This window comes from Microcaecilia unicolor, chromosome 1 (assembly GCF_901765095.1).
Source record: "Microcaecilia unicolor chromosome 1, aMicUni1.1, whole genome shotgun sequence".
In the NCBI taxonomy this organism is placed as follows: Eukaryota; Metazoa; Chordata; class Amphibia; order Gymnophiona; family Siphonopidae; genus Microcaecilia; species Microcaecilia unicolor.
In genome coordinates this window covers 573366182-573393409 of record NC_044031.1, presented here as the reverse complement: position 1 = coordinate 573393409, position 27228 = coordinate 573366182, and the positions used below count along the sequence as shown (strand labels likewise).

The following is a 27228-nucleotide window of genomic DNA, read 5'->3' as shown; positions in this document are numbered from 1 at the left end:
GGTGGTTATTAAGAGACAACAGCAAAGCCTATGCTTACTGTAAGACTGAAGAATCCACAGGGCTAAATTTAGGCGCTTAGGCCTGTCAGATTTTCAAAGAGGCCAATTTAGAAGCATAACTCTCAGTTATTAAAGTGTGTTTGTGCTTCTATGGGGCCCAATCTGTTTAGGCCTTAAAGTAGTGACTTAAAAAAGAAGGGATAAGAGTAAGGGATCCATCTTATTTGGAGATCCCAAGTGATTAAAGATAGTACAATGGGGTGGGCTATTAGGGCCATGACCCGACCAATATTTAATCTAGCACAACATCAGCAAATAGAGACCCTGCAGGCAGGGCCAGAAATTGATTTGTTTTGTCCCTCCAACCAGAAAGGTGTTCCATTGTCTCTGCAAGTGACTCAGATTTTATAGGTTGAATTTCAGTATGTACATTTGCAAGCAAGTCACTACACCTTGATAATCTGAATTTAGCTTTCTTTCTACAACACTGTGATCCACTTCAAAGTCAATAAAGAGCTATACATCACCAGTAAATCAGTGACATTTAACACCACAGCTATGGGTAATCTTGGTTAAGGAAATATTGGAGAAGATCAGGAAAGAAGCACATCCCTGAGGAAAACCACTTGAGCAATTTGGTTGATAGGCATTTACCATCCCATCTCATTAAGTTCTATCATTCAAAATAAGACACAAAATAGTGATACATTGCACCATTAATTCCAGGTGTACAGGTTGAATAGAACAAGTGAAGAATCCAGACATTATGAACTAGATTCAGTAAATGGTGCTGAAAAAATCCATATATGGAGTGCTATTCCATAAATGGTGATCCGAGTGCTGTTTATAGTATTGTGCTTAGAACCAATTTACATACAAAACTCTGGGTGTGAGGATTTATACCAACTAAAAACCTGGTGTAAATCCTAGCGCTTAAGATAAGTGTGGATCCCTTTTGAGTTTTGCGTGGATCTTTATAGAATAGCACATAGCAAGGTGCACATGCAAATCCAAAATATGTTGTTGATTAACTCCAATATTTGATGCTAGCACACAGATATTGGCGCAAATTGACTCATTAGCCAATGTAATTGCATGCACATCTCAGGATAGCGTGCAATTTTGAAATAACAATAAACACAGGCCTAGCATAATTGTGGTCTGTTAGCGCCTGCGTTTGCTACCGCCCCATAATCAGAGCCCCCGACTGTGTGAAACAATGTGCTTGCAGGCTCTGAATGCAACTAGCTTGCAAATGCATGCAAAACAGGGCTCTTAGTGCAAGGAACATGCAAATGCATGCTAAATCTATTCATCCCCAATGATCAGCGATCTGTACGCCAAAGATTGGCCCGCTGGCCGCCAAACTCAAAGTCAGCTAGGGTTGGCAGACCATTGGGTAGGAATGGTGAGCCCTGTCCAGCATGCATTTGTATGCTAGCAGGCCCCCATTCCCCCCAATGTAGCAGCCTCCGGCAGGAACCCCAACTCGACTCAACACCCCCCAGCGACAGGGACCTCTGACCCATCCAACACAGGTTCAGGGGGGGGCTTGAGATCCAGTGGGTCTCCAGTCCCCCTAACCCCCCAGCATCCCTTGGATGTCCCTGGTGGGTTATGGTAAATCCCCCCCCCCCCCCCCCACCTGGTAGTGTAGCGGCCCTTCCCCACCCCTCTACCTTCAGTTTACTTCATTTATTTGAAAGCTCCCATATGTAGATATAAATATCATGAAATAAAATTGAATATCACTAAAACTGCTTAAAAGTTATTGTAGCTGGTGGAAACAGCAGTAATAGAGACTGTATTTTCTGCTCCTTTTTCTACACTGTTCTATACAATGTGGTAATATATGGCCAAATTTCAGTGAGGATACCCTGTTTACTGATGGGTTCATCTCGACTCTTGTTGTAATCTGCCTTGGGAAGCCTAGTGTTATAAAGATTTATAGTAAAATTAAACTCTCCTTTCAGTGGAGCACATGGAATCACATCTTCACCCCATCTCTTTTATACAAAAGGATTGTTCTGTTTTGAGCATGTTTCAAGGACAAGTGGTTTTCAAAAAGTACAAAGACTAGGGGACACTCAATGAATTACATGGAAATACTTTTAAAACATATAGGATGGAATATTTTTTCACTTAATGAATAGTTAAGCTCTTTGCCGGAGGATGTGGCAATGGTTAGCATATCTGGGTTTAAAAAGATGTTTGGACAAGTTCCTGGAGGAAAAGTCGAGAGTCTGCTAATGAGATAGACATGGGGAAGCCACTGCTTACCCTGGGATTGATAGCATGGAATCTTGCTACTATTTGGGGTTCTGTCAGGTACTTGTGACTTGGATTGGCCACTGTTGTAAACAGGATACTGGGCTAGATGGATCATTGGTCTGACCCAGTATGGCCATTCTTATGTTCTTATGTACACCAGCCATAGACTTCTTATAACTGTGGCACCTAAAGCAGGGAAGCAAATAATTGAGAGCATTTTTTCCCATGCCCTGCCTATTCTCCACCTATGTGTACAAGGCCGTGCCGACACGGTAAGCGAGGTAAGCATGGCAGGAGGGCGCCATCTTCTGGGGGGCGCCCCGCCGCACCATGCTTACCTCGCCCTCTTCTCCCCAGATCCTTGTCCTTTTTTTTGTTTAAATTTACCTCTCCGGCGCTTGGCAGCGTAGCGTTAGTGAGGAGGCGGCGCTCCCCCGCCCCGACATGTCAGTCTCTTCCCTTTGCTCGGTTACGCCTTCTTCTGACGTCAGGGAAGAAGACACGTCGGGGCGGGGAGCGCCACCTCCTTCTCACTAACGCTACGCTGCCGCGCGCCGGAGAGGTAAATTTAAACAAAAAGGAAAAGGATCTGGGGAGAAGAGGGCGGGTAGTGTAGCGATCGTTTTCTGGGGGGGGGGGCGCCGGCAGGGCCAACTGCAGGGGGGTGCCGGCGGGGCCAACTGCAGGGGGGCGCCGGAGACCCTAGGCACGGCCCTGTATGTGTACACCCCCTTGCACTTTTGCACTATATAGATAGGCTTGCTGTTACAGAGTAATGCTTAAGTGCCCTGCTGGCACTTTTGCAGGAACGTGTACATTTTAAAATGTAGGTGCAAATCAGTGGCGTTCCTAGGGGGGCTGGCACCCGGGGCGGATCGCCGATGCACCCTGCCCCCCGGGTGCAGCGCCCCCCCCCGATGCAGTGCGGACCCCCCCCCCCCCCCCCCCGGCGAAAGGACACCCCCGCAAAGGAACCCCCCGCCGGGTGCACACCGCCGGGGGGGGGGGGTGCCGCGCGCACCTGTCCTTCGTTGTTCCATGCTTCTTCTCTGTCCCGGAACAGGAAGTAACCTGTTCCGGGGCAGAGAAGAAGCATGGAACAATGGAGGACAGGCGCGCGCGGCACCCCCCGGCAGCGTGCACCCGGGGCGGACCGCACCCCCCCCCCCCTAGGAACGCCACTGGTGCAAATATGCTAGATATTTATATGCATAAGGGGCATATAAATATGGGAACCTAGATTATAGAATTGCTTTATCATCTAGAACACACCTCATTTTATTCTGTAAGCTGAGCTGCAGATATATACAGGTTTAGCTGCAGGAAATGTATTGTGTGTATGTGTGGATGTATTAGTTGTATGCATGGATCAGAGCTCTGAGGGATAACTGTGAGAGGAGAATTATTATTATTTTCATGGTTTTAAGAAAGGACTAGAAATCTTTGTATTTAAGAGGAGATAGAGTTTATTTGTGCAATGTTTGAAGTTGTGGCATGTGTAGGGTTTAGAACTTTCACGTGCATGAGCCTGGTAGAATGAGTGATGTCATCAGAAAAGTTCAGTTGTATGAGTCAGTTGAAAATCTGAAGAGAGACAGAGGCAAGTATGGCTGCAGTCAGAGTTTTAGGTTAAATTAAGAGGAAAAAAGGTTATGTCTCTAGTTTTAAGATTTTTAGTAGACTGGGACATAGGAGCCGGCTCTGTAGGTGCTTGAGCACCCCCAATAATTGAAGAAATTCCCTGACTGTGTCCAGGGAGAGGTAATTTCCATTTGGCTTAGCACCCCCAATAATTTTGAAAAGTTGGCTCCCCTGGACTGAGGGTACTGTTTCAGTGAGAAAGGGGAAAGAAAACTTCTGTTTGGGATTTAAAAAAAACATTGGAAACTAGAATTTGTTTTAGTTGATGTCAGAGCTGTGAAAAGAGTTTGGAGAGCTTGGGATTTCAGAGAAACAATATTCTCTTAAGGACATAACAGGTGATTATTAAGGAAAGTTATTAATGATTTCATTTTAAAAAGAAGCTGGTTTTAAAGAAAAGAGAGCCTTTACAAAAAACCTGATTCCGAGAAGAGTACCTTTAGGGAAAACTGTGTTTTGTTTTGTTTTTTGTTAAAAGTGATTTCTGATGACTTTCCTGGGTTTCTAGGGAGAAAGGGAAAATTAAAGCAGAAAACAGTATAGAATGTCCAGTGCTGCAGAGAAGCTGCAGTGACCTAAAATGTGGGATATAAATGTAACAAATAAATAAATAAACACAAAGGAATCCTATTTAGAAGGAATGGATCCACGGAATCTTAGTGGAGATTAGGTGGCGACACCGGTGGGAAGCAAATCCGGTGCTGGGCAAACTTCTACGGTCTATGCCCTGATTGTGATTGAATAGATATGGATGGGCTGGAGTATAAATTTTAAGGGGTTTCAACGTTAACTTCAGAACTTAGTACGAGAATAGTATTGGGCAGACTTCTACGTTCTGTGCCCTGAGAAAGGCAAGGACAAATCAAACTTGGGTATAAAGTATCACATACCATGTAAAATGAGTTTATTTTGTTGAGCAGACTGGATGGACCGTACAGCTCTTTATCTGCCGTCATTTACTATGTTACTACTATAATTCTTAGTGGAAATAACTATATTCTAAATGTGGCAAACATGTTTGCAGTTTACACTTGTAATGCCTCTTTTAGATGACCTCCATAATCTACCATGAGAGATTTTTTGGAATATGAATATTTTTAAATATATATTTGCTAGGTTGATATGCATTCTAGATCTTACTAAATTGGTCAGCATGGCAATTCCAGTCTTAATGGGTTTGAACCAGAGCAAGAAACGAGTTTAAGTGACTTTGAAGCAATTATCGTTTAGAAAGGTACATAATGACATACTTAGATTTAAAAAAAAAAAAAAAGTTGTTTCAGAATTTGGTGCCAAGTGAAAAGCAATTTTCATTACTCCCTGGGTGGAAGGCAAATCTTCTCACCCAGGCCTTACTAGGCAACAAATCAAACTTGTAGTTCAAATAATTTTGTAGTTTGAATATCAGCAGCACTGTGATGAATTATTACTTCCAGTACAATCTTGTGATGCATATCTGCCTAATGTTCCCTAATACTCCGACATTATCACCCTAGGTGAGATGAGGCACTTGGAATTTGGCCAGAGTTTTTCTTGAGGTTTGGAATGAGATCAAAATATGAACAAGAAAAAATTAGTCTACTACAAGATCCATTAAGCTACTCCCCATACCAGAGATAAAAATGTATTGGCACTGAACCTAAGATTATTGATTGTTCTGCCAGAATACATTTCCCAGATGCATTCCATCACTACTGCAATGAAATGCTTTTTTATATCTGAAATAGCATAGAAATTAAAATGGTATGGTAGGAAAATGCAGCCTTTATTTAAAAAAAAGACCTTTAGTATTAAGTTTGACTTTCTCAACACTGATTGCTTTTCATATTTGCTTGTCTCAGAAGCCTTCTGCTCATCAGTAAAAGAAGTAACAAGTGGCTGATTACATCCCCTATTTCTTTTCCATTATGGAAATTCATGATTAAACAATTGAGCTTTTAACCCAGAAAACCATAAAGTCACCATTGGAAAAAACTGGGATTAGCACTACCCAAGGACAGTCAAGCTTATTTTCGAAAGAGAAGGACACCCATTTTCCGAGACAAATCAGAAGATGGGCGTCCTTCTCAAAGGGTCACCCAAATCGATATAATTGAAAGCCGGGCATCTCCAAATGCTTTCCATCGCGGGGATGACCAAAGTTCACGGGGGCGTGTCAGAGGCTTAGCGAAGGCGGGACTTGGGCATGCCTAACACATGGGTGCCCTCGACCCATAATGGAAAAAAAAAGGCATCCCTGATGAGCATTTGGTTGACTTTACCTGGTCCTGTTTCCTTTACGACCAAGGCACAAAAAGGTGCCTGAACTGACCAGATGACCACGGGAGAGAATCGGGGGATCACCTCCCCTTACTCCACCAGTGGTCACTAACCCCCTCCCACCCTCAAAAAATAATCTTTAAAAATATTTTGTGCCAGCCTCAAATGTCATACTCAGGTCCATGAAAGCAGTATCCAGGTCCCTGGAGCAGTTTTAGTGGGTGCAGTGCACTTCAGACAGGCGGACACAGGCCCACCCCCCCTACCTGTTACGTTTGTGGTGGCATAGCCGCCGAGAGGGGGGGGCAGGGGGGACAAAATTCCCCGGGCCCGGCGCCGCAATCCCACCCGCCCTCCATCGTCGACCATGTGCCACCGGACCAGGCCCCCTGCATTGAAATCACAGCACCTCTCACCTCCGTGTGAAAGCGCTGCAGGCAGCAGGGCAGCAGATTGCCTCCCTTCTGGCCTCCTTCCCTCCCCTCCCTGTGTCCCGCCCTCGTCTGACGTAACTTCTGTGAGGGCGGGACACAAGGAGGGAAGGAGGGCTGAAGGGAAGCGATCTGTTGCCCTGCTGCCTGCAGCGCTTTCACACGCAGGTGAGAGGTGCTGTGATTCCAATGCAGGGGACCCGGCCCGGTGGCGGATGGAGGGGGAGCAGCGGGGGTGGGGCCACGGAGGCAGCCTTGCCCCGGACCTGGCCCAGTCTCTCAGTGGCCCTGTGTGGTGGTAAATGTGAGCCCTCCAAAACCCACCACAAACCCACTGTACCCACATGTAGGTACCCCCCTTCACCCGTAAGGGCTATGATAGTGGTGTACAGTTGTGGGTAGTGGGTTTTGGGGGGCTCAGCAGACAAAGTAATTGAGCTATGTACCTGGGAGCTTTTTATGAAGTCCACTGCAGTGCCTCCTAGGGTGCCCGGTTGGTGTCCTGGCATGTGAGGGGGACCAGTGCACTACGAATGCTGGCTCCTGCCACGACCAAAGGGCTTGCATTTGGACATTTCTGAGATAGGTGTCCTTGGTTTCCATTATCGCTGAAAATCAGAAATGACCAAGTCTAGGGATGACCATCTCTAAGGACAACCTAAATTTCAAGATTTGGGCGTCCCCGACTGTATTATCGAAACGAAAGGTGGGCATCCTTCTTGTTTCGATAATAAGGGTTTCCCCACCCCTCCATCGGGACGTTTTGCAAGGACGTCCACAGCAAAACTTGGGCATCCCTTTCGATTATGCCCCTCCACCTGCGCATCTTCTTGAATACAGCCCTATATGTTTTAAGAAGAAAATCTAATCTTGAACTGCACTTACAGGAAGTAAATTTATAAAGGATTTTCTGTACACAAAGGCCATTTTGGGGCTCATTATCGAAACAGAAAAACCTCCAAAAAGTGGCACAAAGTGGCAACGTTTTTCTTGCCATATCTTCCAAATCGCTATTTTCAAAACCTATTTTTTAGATGTTTTTCTATGCAGTTCGTCAGCAGTACATTCAAATCTCAAGGGGGCATGTCAGGGGTGTGTTGGAGGCAAGATTTGCAGGCTCCTAACACTGGGATGTTTTTCTACCATAATGGAACAAAATAAAATGTCCAGGGCTACAGTTTAGACACTTTGGACTACACTTGTTTTTATCATGACTAAGTCACAAAAAGTTGCCTTAAATGGCCAGATGACTACTGGAGGGATTAATGCATGACCCCCTCCTTACTCCCCCCCGGGGTCACTGACCCACTCCACCCCCTCTTTGACAGCTTCAGATGTAATTAGCAGTCCTATTAGAGCAGCAAGCAGGTCCCTGGAGCAGTGGCGTACCAAGGGGGGGGGGGCAGTGGGGGCAGTCCGCCCAGGGTGCACGCCGCTGGGGGGGTGCCACGGCGCATGCCTGTGGGCTCCGACTTCGCTAACTTCACTCGTTCGCTGCAGCTCCCTCTGCCCCGGAACAGGTTACTTCCTGTTACGGGGCAGAGGGAGCTGCAGTGAACGAGCGAAGTTAGCAAAGTCGGAGCCCACAGGCGCGCGCCGCAGCACCCCCCCCCAGTGGCGTGCACCCAGGGGGGTGTCATTTCGCCGGGGGGGGGGAGGTGTCATTTTGCAGGCGGGGGGGGGGGTGCATCGGCGATCCGCCCCTGGTGCAATCCATGCTGGGAACGCCACTGCCCTGGAGTAGTCTAGTGGTCACTGCAATGCACTGTGGAGAAGGGAACCAGGCCCATAGCCTACTCTAGCTGGTACACTTGTGGTGGAACGTATGAGCCCTCCAAATCCAACCAAAAGCCTACTGTACCTACATATAGGTGACACCTACAGGCATAAGGGCTATTGTATTGGTGCACAGTTGGGTACAGTAGATTTTTGGTGAGTTTTGGAGGGCTCACCATACAAGATGAGGGGGCAATGGTGAGATGTGTACCTGGGACCTGTTATGCAAAGCCCACTGCAGTGCCCCCTAGGGTGCCCCACAGATCTGCTGGGATGTTTGTGTGGCCAGTCTACTAATGTCTTTATTATTTATTTATGTATTAAAATTTATTTAGCACCTTTTTGAAGGAATTCACTCAAGGCGGCGTACAGTAAGAATAGATCAAACATGAGCAATAGACAATTACAGCAGTAAAATATTCAAAAACAGTACAAAGTATGGCATGGTATACTATTTACAATGTCAACACAATACGTAATAGAACATTATAATTGATAGCGAAGGGTAAAGCAAAGATGCAACATATAGATAGGTAAGAAAGTAAGAAGAGTTAGAAAGTAAGGTGATTGATTTAAAGAAAGTTGCACATGAGGTCAGAGAAATGGTTAAATATTTCAGCTAGGGTAGGAGTGGATAAACATGTCCTGCTGCAGTATATGCAGCTTGAGTCACTCCTTGTGTGTATGAGTGAGACTAATGAGGTAGTTACTTCTTCCATTAAAGGCCTGGTTGAAGAGTCAAGCTTTCACCTGCTTCCTGAAGTAGAGATAGTCTTGTGTTAAGCGAAGCCTTTCAGGCAGCGCATTCCAGAGTGTGGGGGTTACTCCGGAGAAGGCTCGCTTGCGGGTATCACATCGTGTAATGTCTTTTGGAGAGGGTGTGGTTAGTGAAAGTCCTTGGGAGGACCTTAGTGTCCTTGGCAGTGTGTGGAGGGTCATCCTATTTTTCAGGTACTCAGGACCATTTCCTTTCAGGGCCTTGAAGATCAGACATAGACTTTTAAATTTAGCCCTGTATTGTACTGGTAGCCAGTGAAGTTTTTGCAAAAATGGTGTGATATATTCACGTTGCTTGCAACCTTCTATGAGTCTTGCTGCTGCATTCTGAATCAACTGGAGCTGGTGCAGACCCTTTGTAGTCAGACCATTATATAGTGTATTGCAGTAATCCAGTCTTGATGCTATCATGGCATGTACAACTGGGATAAGATTTACCTTCTCGATGTAAGGAGAGAGGCAGCGTAGCTGTCGCAAATAGTAGAAGCAGCTCTTGAAGGTTGCTTGGATTTGGGGAATCAGAGTAAGTGTTGAATCTAACTGTATTCCAAGGTTCCTGACTTGTGATTTGAGGGGGAGTTCATACTTCTCAAAAGGGATTTTGATTGCAGGTATGTATCCACTTGTGTTAGGGACCCAGAGAAGCTCGGTTTTACTTGGGTTCAGGCAAAGTTTGTTGTGTTTAGCCCATTCTTGAATTGATGATAGACAGGTAATCAGTTTATTCAAGGCTGTAGTAAGTCAGGTTCAGTGCATATGAGTAGCTGCACATCATCCGCATAGATGTAGAACTGAGTGTCCATTGACCGAATCAGCTCAGCTAGTGGTTTGAGGTAGATATTGAACAGAATAGGTGACAGTATCAATCCTTGTGGTACCCTGCAAGTCAGTGTCCATGGTGGTGATGAGTTGCTAACAAAAATAGAAGGAAGTGGAAAACACAACTTCAAGAGATCAATCCGAGACACCAGGGTGAGATGCTCCAAGAAAGCTTTATTAGGACCCTACACGGTCCGTGTTTCGGCTTTTAAAAAAGTCTTCATCAGGGGTCGATCAGTGGATGCACAAGGTATATACTGATTGACAATGGAGCACATGAAATATCGTCTCCGCCAGCACAAACTTAGCCATTAAAGTCGATTTGCAGCGCCCAGTTCTAGTTCCTAATAAAGCTTTCTTGGAGCATCTCACCCTGGTGTCTCGGATTGATCTCTTGAAGTTGTGTTTTCCACTTCCTTCTTTTGTTGAATTTTTGTGGAAACTGCGAACCACTTTTGTTTCTGCGGGTGATGAGTTGCTGCCAAACATTATGGATTGTTGCCAGTCTGATAGGTAGGATCTGAACCAAGCAAATACTGTTCCATTGATACCTGTTTCTGTCAGTCGTGATAGCATGATATCATGATCCATGGTGTCAAAAACTGATGAGAAGTCAAACTAAGAATTCTGGCTACACCTACATCTCAGTGATTTGATTTTGTGCGTTTTTCACTTGGACTTTTTTTTAATAAAATGGTCCAAAAACATAAATGCACCGAGTACAACAATGTCTAGCAAATGGCCATTTTTGAAACAATTTTCTGTTTTGAAAATCACTATATTAATTGAATTTTGGATGTTTTTAGCAAAATGTCCAAAGTCGGATTTAGACATCATATTGAAAATGCCCCTCTTTATACATGTAAAAGGGCTTTTCTAAAATTACTTCAGGGATTAAGCACAGTGATGGGTGGAGGGATGGGGCATGGACAGTCAGGATTTATATGTGTATTTTATAAAATATACACATCTGTGCATACATTTATACCTGCTCCAAAAGAGTTATAAACATTCATGACTTCAGTTTAGGAGTGATTTCTGCCAGTTTACTGCTAGTATTTTATAAGACACATAGATGCCTATCCTGCTTATTTTCAAAGGAGAAAGCCGGCCATCTTCCTAAACCCGGCCAAATCGGTATAATCGAAAGCCGATTTTGGCCGGCTTCAACTGCTTTCCGTCCCAGGGCCGGCCAAAGTTAAAGGGGGCATTTCGGCAGGATACGGAAGGCAGTACGGGGTCGTGGTTACGAGATGGCCGGCTTCGGCCGATAATGGAAAAAAGAAGGCCGGCTCTGATGAGCACTTGGCCGGCTTCACTTGGTCCATTTATTTTTAGGACCAAGCCTCAAAAAAGTGCCCCAACTGACCAGATGACCACTGGAGGGAATTGGGGATCACCTCCCCTTACTCCCCCAGTGGTCACTAACCCCCTCCCACCCAAAAAATATTTTTTAACATTTTTCTGCCAGCCTTTATGCCAACCTCAAATGTCATACCCAGCTCCATCACAGCACTATGCAGGTCCCTGGAGCAGTTTTTAGTGGGTACTGCAGTGCACTTCAGGCAGGCGGACCCAGGCCCATCCCCCCTACCTGTTACACTTGTGGTGGTAAATGGGACCCCTCCAAAACCCACCACAAACCCACTGTACCCACATGTAGGTGCCCCCCTTTACCCTTTAAGGGCTATGGTAGTGGTGTACAGTTGTGGGTAGTGGGTTTTGGGGGCGTTTGTGGGGCTCAGCACCCAAGGTAAGGGAGCTATGCACCTGGGAGCAATTTGTGAAGTCCACTGCAGTGCCCCCTAGGTTGCCCGGTTGGTGTCCTGGCATGTGAGGGGGATCACTGCACTATAAATGCTGGCTCCTCCCATGACCAAATGCAGTGGATTTGGCCGGGTTTGAGATGGCCACCATTAGTTTCCATTATCGGCAAAAAACAATGGTGGTGATCTCTAACGCCGGCCCAAATGTTGAGATTTGGCCGGCCCCAACCGTATTTTCAAAACAAAAGATGGCCAGCCATCTTGTTTCGATAATACGGTCGGGTATGGTGCTTTCCGGGGCCGGCCTTAGAGATTAGATGGCCGGCCCCGTTCGATTATGCCCCTCTATGGTGCATATTTTAGAAACCCTACATGTGATTTATATCGTGCATGTGTAAAAGCTGATTTTAGAAAGCCAGTTTTATACTTCTATAACTGTACTGTGTGTAGCTTGTAAGGGGACATGTTTGGGTTGGGGCTTGGCAGAACCAAAATCCACACTATTCAAAACAATAAAAGGAAGTAAAGTTCAAAGTATATTGAATCACCTCACAAACAAGTCCTCACACTTATCCAACAAAAGAAAGCATTATAATTTGTTATGCATTAGGAGCAAAAAGCTTCAGTAGATCTAGACCTGCTTAAAAAGCTATGGTCTATATAGGTACTGCATCTCAATCATCGGCATAAAAAGCCTCCTATGCTTTTATTTGAGAAATTTACTTGTAGAATTAAGGAGGGCTCCTAGACAATGTCCATTATGAAAATTCTTAGCTTTAAAGTCTATTGCCACCACAGCTTGTCTGACGATGGCTAGCATTTCGCGATCTGCATCAGGGACTAGCGGTGCAAAATAAAGGGTCCTTTTACTAAGCTGCTTAAGCATCTACGCGTGTCCAATATGCATCAAAATGGAGTTACTGCCCAGCTACCAGGTGGCTCTTGCGGTAATTTCATTTTTGGCGTGCGTCCAATACATGCGTCTGGAAAATAATTTTTATTTTCAGCCGTGCGTATCGGACACGTTCCAAGTGGCATTTGGCACACGTAGGTCCTTACCGCCCGGTTACTGTGTGAGACTTTACCTCTAGGTCAATGGCTGGCGGTAAGGTCTCAGACTCAAAATAAATGCGTGGCAATTTTCATTTTGCCACATGTCCATTTTCATCAAAAATTTTAAAAAGGCATTTTTTGTAGGTTCGCTGAAAAATGATTCTGTGTGCGCCCAAAACACACACCTACACTACAGCAGTCCATTTTTCAGCGCATCTTAGTAAAAGGACCCCTAAAGGAGCCAAAACAAGAAGAGCTCAGCCATGCTGCTGTTCTCACTTAACAGATTACCCCCAGAACCAAAATCCACATGTGTTCCCTGTTTCAGAAAGAGAATGCATTTTTATGTCTCAGTATATCAACGTCTGCATTTACAGCTTCACCTTTGCACGTGTAGATGTGTAAAAATGCATGTTTGTGCCAGCCCTGAACAGGAGGGATTAAGGGAGTTTTCCCCTTAATCCCCCATTGCTTATTTTCCCCTTCAAAACTAAAATAAAAAGAAGAATTACAGCTTCTGTTGTTAATTAGAGTGGAGGAGTGGCCTAGTGGTTAGGGTGGTGGACTTTGGTCCTGAGGAACTGAGTTTGATTCCTGGCACAGGCAGCTCCTTGTGACTCTGGGCAAGTCACTTAACCCTCCATTGCCCGCCACATTGAGCCTGCCATGAGTGGGAAAGCGCGGGATACAAATGTAAAAAAAAAAATTAGTGGAATGCACATGTGCAGGTATCCACATCCGACCTGTGGGACACCAACATGAATATTTAAGCTACACATTTATTTGTTTTGATTTTGCTCACACTTTTCTCAGTAGTAGCTCAAGGTGAGTTACATTCAGGTACACCGGGTGTTTCCCTATTGGGCTCACAATCTAAGTTTGTACTTGAGGCAATGGAGGGTTGTGACTTACCCAAGATCACAAGGAGTAGCCGTAGGATTTGAAGTGGGCATCTCTGGATATCAAGGTCGGTACTTTAACCACTAGGCCAGTCCTCTACTCCGTGCAAGTTGCACATAAAAATTACACATACAGATGGCACATGCAGGTCGGTGTTTCACAATTTACATGTACATGTACTAGTTAGACGTGTTTCACAACTTGCACACGTAAGTTACCTACACATGCCGACGTGAAAACAGAAAAACACAGAACCTCACAGTCTCAAAAGCACGCAAAGCACAGTGAAGGTGACTTGAAAAAATGAAACAGTAAACTGTAGTTAACAGCTTTATTTATTAAAATCTGAGACTCGATACGAGTCTTGTTTTGGCCAAACTGGCCTGCATCAGGAATATTTAAAGGATGTTGTAATAAAGCAACTGGTAGCTACCGGTATGGCACACTCTCAAAAAAGCAAGCTTCCCAACACTGCACAATGGTTTTTTCATGTTGCCTCAGCAATAAAGAGACTACGTATGTTCAACTGCAGCTGCTTCTAAACTGTTGAATTGTGCGGTGTTGACTGGCAAAGCACTGGCATTTGAAAATGCTTTACATCCCTTGATAAAGCCACAGGCGAAACAGGACCCCTGTTGGGATGACTATAAGATAAGTGTGCTTCATTTTTGATGCTCTTGCTTTGGTGACATTGAAGAAGATATTTTAAATTCAGCAAATGTGCATAATGAAAAAATTGGAGGCTTTTTTCCTAAGATGACAAATGATCCTGTGGCTACTATAGATCAGAGAAGTTCTGTGAAGTATCACAGGGGGTTTATTGAGGCCTTTTCCTCCATTATAAGGAAGGTGTTTGACACTATATATTTATTCCACTTTATTGTTGTTTGAAGGTTTTCATAGTCTAAATATATAGCAAAACATTCCATTGGAAAAGCATTAAGGGACCCTTTTATTAAAGCTTAGCAGGCATTAAGTGCCATGTGACCATAGGTATAAAATAGGACATACACCATTTAGTATATGCTAATATCCATTAGCATTTGCTAAGCTTTAGTAAAAGGACCTTCAAATAAATTTCTATGTTCTTCAGAACTGAATGCAGGCTTCCAGAATTAAAATGTTATATAAAAGACATCTCCTGCTAGTTGGATTTACTTATTTATACAGTGGTGGAAATAAGTATTTGATCCCTTGCTGATTTTGTAAGTTTGCCCACTGACAAAGACATGAGCAGCCCATAATTGAAGGGTAGGTTATTGGTAACAGTGAGAGATAGCACATCACAAATTAAATCCGGAAAATCACATTGTGGAAAGTATATGAATTTATTTGCATTCTGCAGAGGGAAATAAGTATTTGATCCCCCACCAACCAGTAAGAGATCTGGCCCCTACAGACCAGGTAGATGCTCCAAATCAACTCGTTACCTGCATGACAGACAGCTGTCGGCAATGGTCACCTGTATGAAAGACACCTGTCCACAGACTCAGTGAATCAGTCAGACTCTAACCTCTACAAAATGGCCAAGAGCAAGGAGCTGTCTAAGGATGTCAGGGACAAGATCATACACCTGCACAAGGCTGGAATGGGCTACAAAACCATCAGTAAGACGCTGGGCGAGAAGGAGACAACTGTTGGTGCCATAGTAAGAAAATGGAAGAAGTACAAAATGACTGTCAATCGACAAAGATCTGGGGCTCCACGCAAAATCTCACCTCGTGGGGTATCCTTGATCATGAGGAAGGTTAGAAATCAGCCTACAACTACAAGGGGGGAACTTGTCAATGATCTCAAGGCAGCTGGGACCACTGTCACCACGAAAACCATTGGTAACACATTACGACATAACGGATTGCAATCCTGCAGTGCCCGCAAGGTCCCCCTGCTCCGGAAGGCACATGTGACGGCCCGTCTGAAGTTTGCCAGTGAACACCTGGATGATGCCGAGAGTGATTGGGAGAAGGTGCTGTGGTCAGATGAGACAAAAATTGAGCTCTTTGGCATGAACTCAACTCGCCGTGTTTGGAGGAAGAGAAATGCTGCCTATGACCCAAAGAACACCGTCCCCACTGTCAAGCATGGAGGTGGAAATGTTATGTTTTGGGGGTGTTTCTCTGCTAAGGGCACAGGACTACTTCACCGCATCAATGGGAGAATGGATGGGGCCATGTACCGTACAATTCTGAGTGACAACCTCCTTCCCTCCGCCAGGGCCTTAAAAATGGGTCGTGGCTGGGTCTTCCAGCACGACAATGACCCAAAACATACAGCCAAGGCAACAAAGGAGTGGCTCAGGAAGAAGCACATTAGGGTCATGGAGTGGCCTAGCCAGTCACCAGACCTTAATCCCAGTGAAAACTTATGGAGGGAGCTGAAGCTGCGAGTTGCCAAGCGACAGCCCAGAACTCTTAATGATTTAGAGATGATCTGCAAAGAGGAGTGGACCAAAATTCCTCCTGACATGTGTGCAAACCTCATCATCAACTACAGAAGACGTCTGACCGCTGTGCTTGCCAACAAGGGTTTTGCCACCAAGTATTAGGTCTTGTTTGCCAGAGGGATTAAATACTTATTTCCCTCTGCAGAATGCAAATAAATTCATATACTTTCCACAATGTGATTTTCCGGATTTAATTTGTGATGTGCTATCTCTCACTGTTACCAATAACCTACCCTTCAATTATGGGCTGCTCATGTCTTTGTCAGTGGGCAAACTTACAAAATCAGCAAGGGATCAAATACTTATTTCCACCACTGTATATATTGACATTTATACCCCAAATTATCCTAAACAAACTGAAGTTCAATGTAGCTTTTACAATAAGTAAAACAGCAGGCAAGGTTTACAATACCGTAAACAAAATACCAAGTAAGAGCAGAGTATCACAAATAAGATACACATAAGAACTAAACAATAAACCATTGATGGCCACTGTCAATCTAACACACTCCATCAATGGGTAGGAACCTCTCAAAGAGGACAGTTTTCAGTCTTTTGCAAAATACCAAGTAATCAGGCTGACCCTTGATGGCCATTGGCAGTGAGTTCTACCACTTAGCACCTTGGTATCTAAAGGCTGCGGAGTCTCTTACAATCTGGAAGATGAAGTCTAAGGTAGTCCCTAGAAACAGCAGTTATATTGTGTAGAGGAATAGTTATTAAGGGCTGCATTGAATCCGGTGTCATGCCATGTAAATATTTGAAAGGCAAAAACACATAATTTAAAAATAATCCTGGTTTTAATGGGCAGCCAGTGCAGCTTGCATACTAATAGAGTGGCTCTATCAAAATGAGATACCTCGAGGACAAGCCTAGCTGCTGTATTTTGAGCCGTTTGCAGCCGTTATAGGACACTCTCCTTACATCCAGCATAGATGGAAATGCACTAATCAAATTGAGTTAAAACCAAGGATTCAACTAACAGTCTGAAGATGGCGGCGGGAGGGGGGTCGAGAGGGTTGTCGGCAGGGGGGTGCGGGCCAAATCTATGGGGGCCCAGGCCCCCCTGGCCCCACGTAGCTATGCCACTGGCCCCGTTTACTAAGGTGTGTTAGTGTTTTTAGCATGCCTGCTAACCATGTAGGTACGTACATGGTTAATGTGCCTTTAAAACTGCTTAGTAAACAAGGCCCTAAATTTTGGTACCTGGGGAAATGGAGGGTTAAGTGACTTGCCCAAGGTCACATGGAGCTACAGTGGAAATTGAACCCAGTTCCCCAGGATCAAAGTCCACTGCACTAACCACCAGGTTATTCCTCCACTCAATTTCATCCAGACTGCAGCCAAATAGCCTCCATATTAAAAAAAAAGTAGCACTTCCATGCTGAAAATAATTGACGGCTCTAGTGTTTATTTTGGTTCTAAAAATTGTCTCAAGGCTGTAAAGAAAGCAGCTTTTTCCAGGATCAGGTAGGGTTGCTACAGAAATAAGTAACTGATCACAATAACCAGTATCCAGAGTCAGTAAACGGGGGGGGGGGGGGGGGGGGGGGGAGGGGAAGAAATGTAGAGCAATATTGGAGAGAAATGAATGCATAAGATTGTTCTTTAAATGCAGGTTTAATTTCTACTGCTCACTTGTTAGGCAAAGATACCTACAATATAACTGGTTTGTGACTTTCCTTCTAATAATCACAAAAGAAATCTAGCGTGTCGGCTGCCATTGTGCATTTGAAGAGTCTGACTTTTACAGAAATGGAGAACATTGCAAGTAAGTTTTAAAATTGCTTTGCTTGCACTAATTTGTTTTGGTAATAAATAGAAATAAAACAGAATATAGAAAAGAAAATAGGATGATACCTTTTTTTAATTGATTAGCTTTCAAAGTCAACCCTTCTTCAGATCAGAAATAAGCAAATGTTTACAACTATCAGAATATATAAATGAAACACAAATGCATTCCAGTGACAGTCCCACAGAAAGAGGGTGAGGTGGGTTAGGGTTTGTTTGTTTGTTTGTTTGTTTTTTTCAAATGGCAGTTCTTTTGTCCAAAGGTTTAATTTCTGTACCCTCTAGATGAGAAAAAAAGCTACAGTAAAAGAATTCTACGAAAACTTCAGTATGAGGCATTGTGATATTGTAATGTGCTTTATGCAGGCTGTTCTGTCAGATTGATGTGATGCTTGCAGAGCCTACAAAATGTTTCAACTAGAATGGTACGCCAAACAGAGAGATATGTCAAGCTTCGCCTCGCTTGAGGCCTGCGGTAATGTAGACATGGGTTTTGGGTGCATGCGCAGAATCATTTTTCAGCGCACCTGTAAAAAATGCCTTTTTAAAATTTTTGCTGAAAATGGATGTGCGGCAAAATCAAAATTCCCGCGCGTCCATTTTAGGTCTGAGACCTTACCTCCAGCTATTGACCTAGTGTTAAAGTCTCATACGGTAACCGGACGGTAATGACCTACGCGTGCCAAATGCCACTTAGCGCACGTCCAATACGTGCGGCTGAAAATAAAAATTATGGACGCATGTATCAGACGCTCACCAAAATGAAATTACCGCAAGAGCCACGCGGTAGCTGTGCAGTAACTCCATTTTGGTGTTTGTAGACGCTTACGCAGCTTAGTAAAAGGGCCTCTTTATTGGTTGTCTATGGAAGCCCATGTAACCTTTAAGCTCTGTACTCTGCTAATTTAGTGCTATTCATGATCCAGTCTCTCTACTTTTTTTAAAGCTATGATAACCTTTTTATCCAAGTGAAGATCCTTACGTTCAAAAGGCCTGCTAACACTTTCTTTCCCCACTTTGGCACAATTGCGATATAAGTGATTTCATAGTCTTTTATTTTCCTGCCAGGCAGCTTTAATTTGGAATTCTCTACCAATAGATATCAAACTGGAGATAAACTATTTGGTATTTAGAAGACAACTAAAAACATACTTGTTTAACAAATATTTTAAGGATTAATTATGGAATTTCAATATATACTCTGTTTTCTTCCCAGTTTGTTTAGCTAGTTAATCATCTTGCAATCTGCACTGATCCACTACAAGAGTAGTATTGTATTGTATTATTCAGGGCTAGATGCACTAAACTTAACGAGCCATTAACGAGCAAGTAGTAAACCGTGGCATGCACTAAATGCTTCTCCGAGCCATTTTCCAATCACGGTAGCAGCTAACGAAAACGGAATGCAGATGAGCAAATTAGTACCCCAATGTGTATAAATCGTATTGTAATGAGATGCACTACCGTTTTCTGATTGCCTAATCGTGGAAAATCTAATGGGAGGTTTGTACCTCTCATTGGGGTTGTGCAGCCTCTAAAAACTTCTATAAATGTAACAAAAAAAAATCGGGAAAAAAACGTCCAAGTGCTCGTCAGGGACGTCCTTTACTGCCTAGACACGTCCGGAGACCTGGAGGGGGGCATAATCGAAAGGGACGTCCAGATAGTTTTTTTATTTGGACGTCCTCGCAGAAGAACACCCATCACAAACAAATCTGGGGAAAAACGTCCAACTGCTCGTCAGGGCCATCCTTTTTTTTATGTTTCAGTGAAGGACGTCCATGTTAGGCATCCTCGCACGTCCCAATGCCGGTGGTGGTAATTTGGTGCAACTCTCACCCCCCTTCACCCCCAGAGCCGTGCATTCCTGTGGAGGAGGGTCTGCACGGTCAGCCGCAATCCACACCCTTCTTCCGAGAGTGGGGCGGCAGGGATCACCGGCTGTACTGGCGGCTGCAGCTTGCGCTCCGGCCCGCGGCTCTGACAAGTGTTCGTCAGGGACATCCTTTTTGGATGTCTTTGGCATGCACAGAGCAGCCAGCATAACGCTTGGCTGCTCTGCGCATGCTCGACCGGCTGACTGGCCGACTGGTTTCCAAGGAAATAGAGAATGCAAGTGAGCTACAAGGAGCAGCTCATTTGCATTCCATTTCCTTGATGCATGGCCATTCCCTACCGATTCTCTATGGAATCGGTAAGGGAACGGCTCTTCTGAGGACTTTAGTGCATCTAGTCCTCAGTTCTTAGATTTAACCCTTTAGGGCAAAGTCTCTGCAATGCTTTTTGGACAGGTGTTTTTGACTTGCATGTTTTTTCCTTCCCAGTAAATTTAACCCATGGTCAGATGACATTTGCCTACTCTTATTTATTTTTCAACACTCGTTATGCATCACTGTCCTTTACCCTTTGCTTGTTGGATAGACTTTCTGAAGGAGACCAGCAGACTTTGCCATTGTTCTTTTTAAAATATTCTTCTACTAATGTTAGCATGAATACTTCCCGCTAAGTGCATCTATTTTGCTTAAACTGTTTGTTTCAACTGATGTAGATTTCTTTTTCATTGCCTCTAATCAAGCATGCTTTAAAGCATAATAGGGTGACACTATTACACTGATACCCAGTGCCATCTTTTCCCCACTGTTTGCCATCTGTTGCCCTGCAGTGGTTTCACTTACTTAGCTTGTAGTGTTAACATGACCGGCTCCTTTCTCACCCTCCTCACGTAGTCTGCTGATTTCTTTATCCCTTGTCTTTACTCATTAGTTGCAGCAGCTCAGCTTCTCAATGGAAGCATTTCCTGCAGGAAAATATAACATGTTTTATGTTAGTAGCTTGAGAGGGAAGGTGTGTGTTTGGTTTTCATTTTTATCTCCATCCTATAATCAGTCTGATGGTGTTTATTAGGCATGAGGGTAATCTTCTTTCTGGAGTGGAGGTGTAGCCTAATGGTTAGTGCAGTGGATTTTGAACCTAGTGAACTGGGTTCAGTTCTTACTGCAGCTCCTTCTGATTCTGAGCAAGTCACTTAACCCTCCATTACCCTAGAGTACCTGTGTATATACTATCAGGGGCATTTTCGAAAGAGAAGGGTGCCCATCTTCTGACAAAAATCGGGAGATGGGCGTCCTTCTCTCAGGGTCACCCAAATCGGCATAATCGAAAGCTGATTTTGGGCGCCCTCAACTGCAGTCCGTCGCGGGTACGACCAACGTTTATGGGTATGTGTCGGAGGCGTAGCGAAGGTGAGACTGGGGCATGCTTAAGAGATGGGCGTCCTGGGCCGATAATGGCATCTCTGACGAGCATTTGGTCGACTTTACTTGGTCCATTTTTTTTTACGGCCAAGCCTCAAAAAGGTGCCCGAACTAACCAGATCTACCGGAGAGAATCGGGAATGACCTCCCCTTACTCCCCCAGTGGTCACCAACCCCCTCCCACCCTAAAAAAATGTTAATTTTTTTTGCCAGCCTCTATGCCAGCCTCAAATGTCATACCCAGCTCCATGACAGCAGTGTGTTGGTCCCTGGAGCAGTTTTAGTGGGTGTAGTGCACTTCAGGCAGGCAGACCCAGGCCCATCCCCCCCTACCTGTTACACTTGTGCTGGTAAATGTGAGACCTTCAAAACCCACCCAAAAACCACTGTACCCACATCTAGGTGCCCCCCTTCACCCCTTAGGGCTATGGTAGTGGTGTACAGTTGTGGGTAGTGGGTTTTGGGGGGGGGGGGTTGGGGGGCTCAGCACCAAATGTAAGGGAGCTATGCACCTGGGAGCAATTTGTGAAGTCCACTGCAGTGCCCCCTAGGGTGCCTGGTTGGTGTCCTGGCATGTGAGGGGGACCAGTGCACTACGAATGCTGGCTCCTACCATGACCAATGGCTTGGATTTGGTCGTTTTGAGATGGGCGTACTCGGTTTCCATTATTGCCGAAAACTGGAGATGACCATCTCTAAGGTCAACCATCTCAACATGTAGGTCGCCCATCTCTAAGGTCGACCTAAATGTTGAGATTTGGTTGTCCCTGACCATATTATTGAAATGAAAGATGGACGCCCATCTTGTTTTGATAATAGCGATTTCCCCGCCCCTTCACGGAGCCGTCCTGCGGGGACGCCCTCGGGAAAACGTGTGCGCCCCGTTCGATTATGCCCCTCAATGTAAACTGCTTTGAATGTAGTTGCAAAAACCACAGAATCTCTTATGCAAATAGGGCAAGATTCTATATATGGCACCTAGAAAATCCCCACAGAAAATATTTATAAGCGGTGCCAAGATTTAGATGTGGTATATAGAATATAGTTAGTTGATATCCTAGTGCCAAAAACTATGTGTATCCATTTATACCAACAAAAACGTAGCATAAATCCTGGCCCATAGATTTAGGCACAGAGGGCCATATTCTGTAACAAAATGTAAATTTTGGAACGCCCACAAAACACCTAAATTCTAATTAATGCCAATTAGTTCTAACAATTGCTTTTTAACTAATTAAGTTAATGCATATTGTTATGGAATTCACTTTGATTTCTGTGTGGAAATCGAGGCACGATATATAGAACCTCGGGTTATGTATGTATGTAGAGCTGCTTGACATCTGCACAAAGGATCCAACAAAGTCTTCACTAAAGTGGGTAGTTATTAAGGTGTGATATAAATGGTCTTATATCACACCTTAATTTCCAACAGGAGTGACTAATCTGTGGTAGCCACAGCCTGATGTTCCCAGGTGCTTCTTAAAAGCAGCAGTATACACTATGCTGAGTTCAATTTCCCCCTTCTCCCTGATGGTCCCCTTTCAAGACTCCCTACACCCCTGATAGCTGCCCATATCTATGGCTACCATATGGCTCCAGACAAAGGAGGACAGATTGAGCCAGTCCGGGTTTTACTTCTGTTGCTTTCAAGGCCTCCTGTAGGCCTCTCCTGGGCCTACCTGGCATAGTCCCTGGTGTTTAGTGGGGACAGGGCAGGAGCAATCCCCAGTCACTCCTGCCCCTTTTTGGTACCAGGTTCAAAATGTTGACCCCTAGCGTTAATCTCATGGTACAACAAGGGATGAAGCTGCTTACAGGTTTGGTGAACCTGCAGGGATTCCTGGGGGAGGGGGGCTTCAGGAGGGGGTCTTAAATTGGGGGCCATTAGGGGACAGAAGGAAGGGCCACGCAGGATATCACATGCTGGCCCTATTGAGAACTTCCAGGAAAGAAAAATACCTCCAGGAATAACATGATTTGCGGTGTTCATACTGTTTACATAGTAATCAGCTATTTTGCATGCACTTACATACTTTGCATCTCATTACTGTGTATCCCACGATATTTATTTTAGTTATTTTCCATATTTATATCCCACTTTAAACCAAAGCAGGTTACAAACATACATAGTTTAAAAATGCATAACCAATACATATAAGACCACATCAATCCATATATCCAACCGTCATCTAAACATCTGCAAGTCCAAAGGAAGTTCATGAGTCCAACTTAAGACTATTCCTCCGGAAAAACCTTCATAAAACAATGAATTTTCAAATATTTCTTAAACCATTGAACATCCACACAAAGTCTCAAGTTCCCTGGAAGCAGGGGTGTCCCAAGGCAATCTGCTGCCTAAGGCAGGGATGAGATCACACCCACCCACGCCCCTATTCTAGCATCTCCCTCTTTTCCTATTTACCTTATTTTTTTCCAAAAGGCAGCAACAGCAATTTCCGTAGGCTGCCCTCTTCACTACTGTGCCTCGCTGCTGAGGAAACAGGAAATTACAACAAGAGGCAGGCCACAGTGGGAGAAGAGGCTGGTGCCAGTGGCAGGGCAGTCTGTGGGAATCATTGCCACTGCCACCTTTTGGAAAAGAAACAAATAAGATAAAAGGGTTGAGGAGGGAGGGTAGAGTGCCACTCCTGGAACGTGCCTTCTGAGGCCCCCACCTCAGGTGGCCTAATGGTAGGGCCACCACTGCCAGGAAGCTTATTCCACATAGTAAGACCAGCAATCGAAAATACACTTGTACAAGTCTCAACTTGGTGATATGTTGTAGTTGCCAGAAGACATAATTGTTTTGCCATTTCAGATCGTAAAGATCATCTTGGTTGATACATATTCAAAGTGTTTAAAAAATACACTGGTCAAGTGGCACAAATTCAGTGATAAATCACAGATAAAACCTTAAAAATAACTTTATATGTCACTGGCAACCAGTGAAGCTTTTTCATAAATGGAGTAATATGACCAGATCTCTGCACTCCTACAACCAAATGTGCTGCTGCATTCTGAACGACCTGCAGTGTCTGGAATCTTGCAGCTGACATCCCTAAGTATATCTCATATTAACATGTATTATAATAATATAACACTAGTTATTGCTCTTTAGCACATGCTAAGGGGAAAATAATGAGCTTAATAACCACCCCTTATCTCCTCATCGTAGGATCTCCCAAGCAATCTAACAGTAAGGTCTTCACAGCACTGTTATAGTAACATCCCCTCCAGAGTTGTGTAGACCTTGCTGTTGGATGGTGTAGGAAATCCTATGAAGAAGAGATATAGTGAAGATGTTCATGGATTATACCTTATACCTCATACGATCACTATACAACTTTGTATTTGTTATCCACAGACTGGGCAAACGCCTTTGACGGTACTATGTAAGCCACATTGAGCCTGCAAATAGGTGGGAAAATGTGGGGTACAAATGCAACAAATAAATAAATTATTTGTGCAGATTTTGCAAAGATACTGTTGTCCTCCTGTATACAAATACGATCATACCTAAACCTCCACTACCCAAGCTGCAAAGGACTCAAATACAAATCCACTTACGCATCCAACTTTTCCTACCTGAGCGCACAACTGTGGAATGCATTACCAAAAGCAGTAAAAACCACATTCGGCCACTTGAATTTCCGGAAAGCACTAAAAACAGAACTGTTCTGAAGGGCATACCCCTCCGACCCAACATAAAAAACCTGGACATTTGCGACACAACGTAACCAAAGATCGTAATGGAACATATACTATCTCTTCCTTTCCCTAATGATGTTCTCCCCAACTGTCTTTACCATACATGTATCTCACTCTACCATAATATCACCTTGATATTACTCACACCTTGTATTTGTTCACACCGGAATCAATCAATGCCAATTACGGTACCATGTAAGCCACATTGAGCCTGCAAAGAGGTGGGAAAATGTGGGATACAAATGCAACAAATAATACATCAGTTTTCACCAAAATAATTTTTTTAAATGATTTAGGTCATTTTTGCAGAATAATAGGAAAAATGGACAGATTTTGTATGTGTTTTTGATTCTTGTTTTTTAGCTTTTGCAGTAAATTGAATTGATTTTTGCAAGGTTTTTTTTAGTGTGATGATGATTATAACAATGTAGGGATGTAGCTGGATCCTTTATTTCGGTTTTGGATCTTGGTTATGAGTCCATGTTTTTCATTAAGGGGTAAATATTCAGCTGGCGGTAGCATTATTCCTGGATATTCAGTGTCAGGCCATGTCTGGGCTTCGGCATTGAAAATCCGGTTTATGTGGTGCCGGCTAACACATAACTGGTTAAGTCCTAAAGTCAGGCGCAATTCCTGGGCATAAGAGTTATTCTATAAACTATGCATAATGTAACTCCTAGGAGTTAAAAGAAAATACACCTGAGGCTGCTGGGGCGGTGACCCGGAAAGCAAGTGGACTGCAGGTGGGCGTGCGGTTAGCTGGCACGCACTGTAGGGGTGCCTCAAGGAGGGAGAGACAGCTGACAGCATCATGGCATCTCACTCCTCTCCCTTCACTCTCTATCTCAGTTGATAACACCCTCATCGTCCCCGTCTCATCTGCCCGCAACCTCGGTGTCATCTTCGACTCCTCCCTCTCCTTCTCTGCGCATATCCAGCAGATAGCCAAGACCTGTCGCTTCTTCCTCTATAACATTAGCAAAATTTGTCCCTTCCTCTCCGAGCACACCACCCGAACTCTCATCCACTCTCTCATTACCTCTCGCCTTGACTACTGCAACCTACTCCTCACCGGCCTCCCACTTAGCCATCTATCCCCCCTTCAGTCCATTCAGAACTCTGCCGCACGTCTTATCTTCCGCCTTAACCGATATACTCATATCACCCCTCTCCTCAAGTCACTTCACTGGCTTCCGATCAGATACCGAATACAGTTCAAGCTTCTCCTACTCACCTACAAATGCAGTCGATCTGCAGCCCCTCCTTACCTCTCTACCCTCATCTCCCCTTACGTCCCTACCCGTAACCTCCGCTCTCAAGACAAATCCCTCCTTTCAGTATCCTTCTCCACCACCGCCAACTCTAGGCTTCGCCCTTTCTGCCTCGCCTCACCCCATGCTTGGAACAAACTCCCTGAGCCCATACGCCGGGCCCCCTCCCTACCCATCTTCAAATCATTGCTCAAAGCCCACCTCTTCAATGTCGCCTTCAGCACCTAATCACTTCATCTCTTCTCAAGAAATCTCATCTACCCCAACTTGACATTTCGTCTTTTAGATTGTAAGCTCTTCTGAGCAGGGACCGTCCTTATTCGTTAATTTGTACAGCGCTGTGTAACCCTTGTAGCGCTCTAGAAATGTTAAGTAGTAGTAGTATGGCAGAGCTGTGCAGCAGGCACATGCTGGAAAGAAAACTGAAAATAAAGCACTCCAGGACTTTAAAAAGGTATGAAAAATATGTTTAAATTTTATTTAAATGCTATGTAATGTTAGAATGTTATGATTTATTGTAAAATTTGTATTTTGAAGCTGTTTAGTGGACTCCCGCATCTTTTAATGCTTATAGAGTCGTGGCTGAGGGCTGTTTGGAAAAGCTGCTGTTTTAATAATAAAATAATTCATGGCAGGCTCAATGTGGCTTACATGGGGCAATGGAGGGTTAAGTGACTTGCCCAGAGTCACAAGGAGCTGCCTGTGCCTGAAGTGGGAATTAAACTCAGTTCCTCAGGACCAAAGTCCACCACCCTAACCACTAGGCCACTCCTCCACAAATGTGTTTTCTGCTGTGTACATCTAAGTCTGTTATTCTGAAGTGGGTTCTGTGAGAAATTATTAATTGGAAAACTTCCACTGAACCTTAGAATAAGCTACTTTGAAAAGAAAAAGTAATTAAATTGTTTTAAAAATACAGTGGACTTTAGAGCAGCTGTGGGCTGTTCTGTTGGAGAAGACTTTAAAGTCTCTGAATTGTATACCAATCTCAGTAGTTCTGTGAGTAAAAGAGTTACACTAAGACTTTTAAAAATCCTTTTAAAAAAATTATTCGTGGGAGGGATAGAA

The 27228-nt window shown here is 44.3% G+C and overlaps 1 protein-coding gene and 1 long non-coding RNA gene across 2 annotated transcripts in view; one reads left to right on the top strand and one right to left on the bottom strand.

Annotated features, from left to right (window-relative positions):
- Positions 1 to 27228, top strand: part of SAMD12 (sterile alpha motif domain containing 12) — a 670300-nt gene that overhangs the window by 120885 nt on the left and 522187 nt on the right. The window lies entirely within an intron of this gene.
- Positions 13688 to 26934, bottom strand: LOC115479989. Its single transcript, XR_003943775.1, has 3 exons — positions 26922 to 26934; positions 14073 to 14076; positions 13688 to 13767 (listed from the first exon to the last, which is right to left on the bottom strand). It is a non-coding gene; the product is annotated as an uncharacterized LOC115479989 (long non-coding RNA).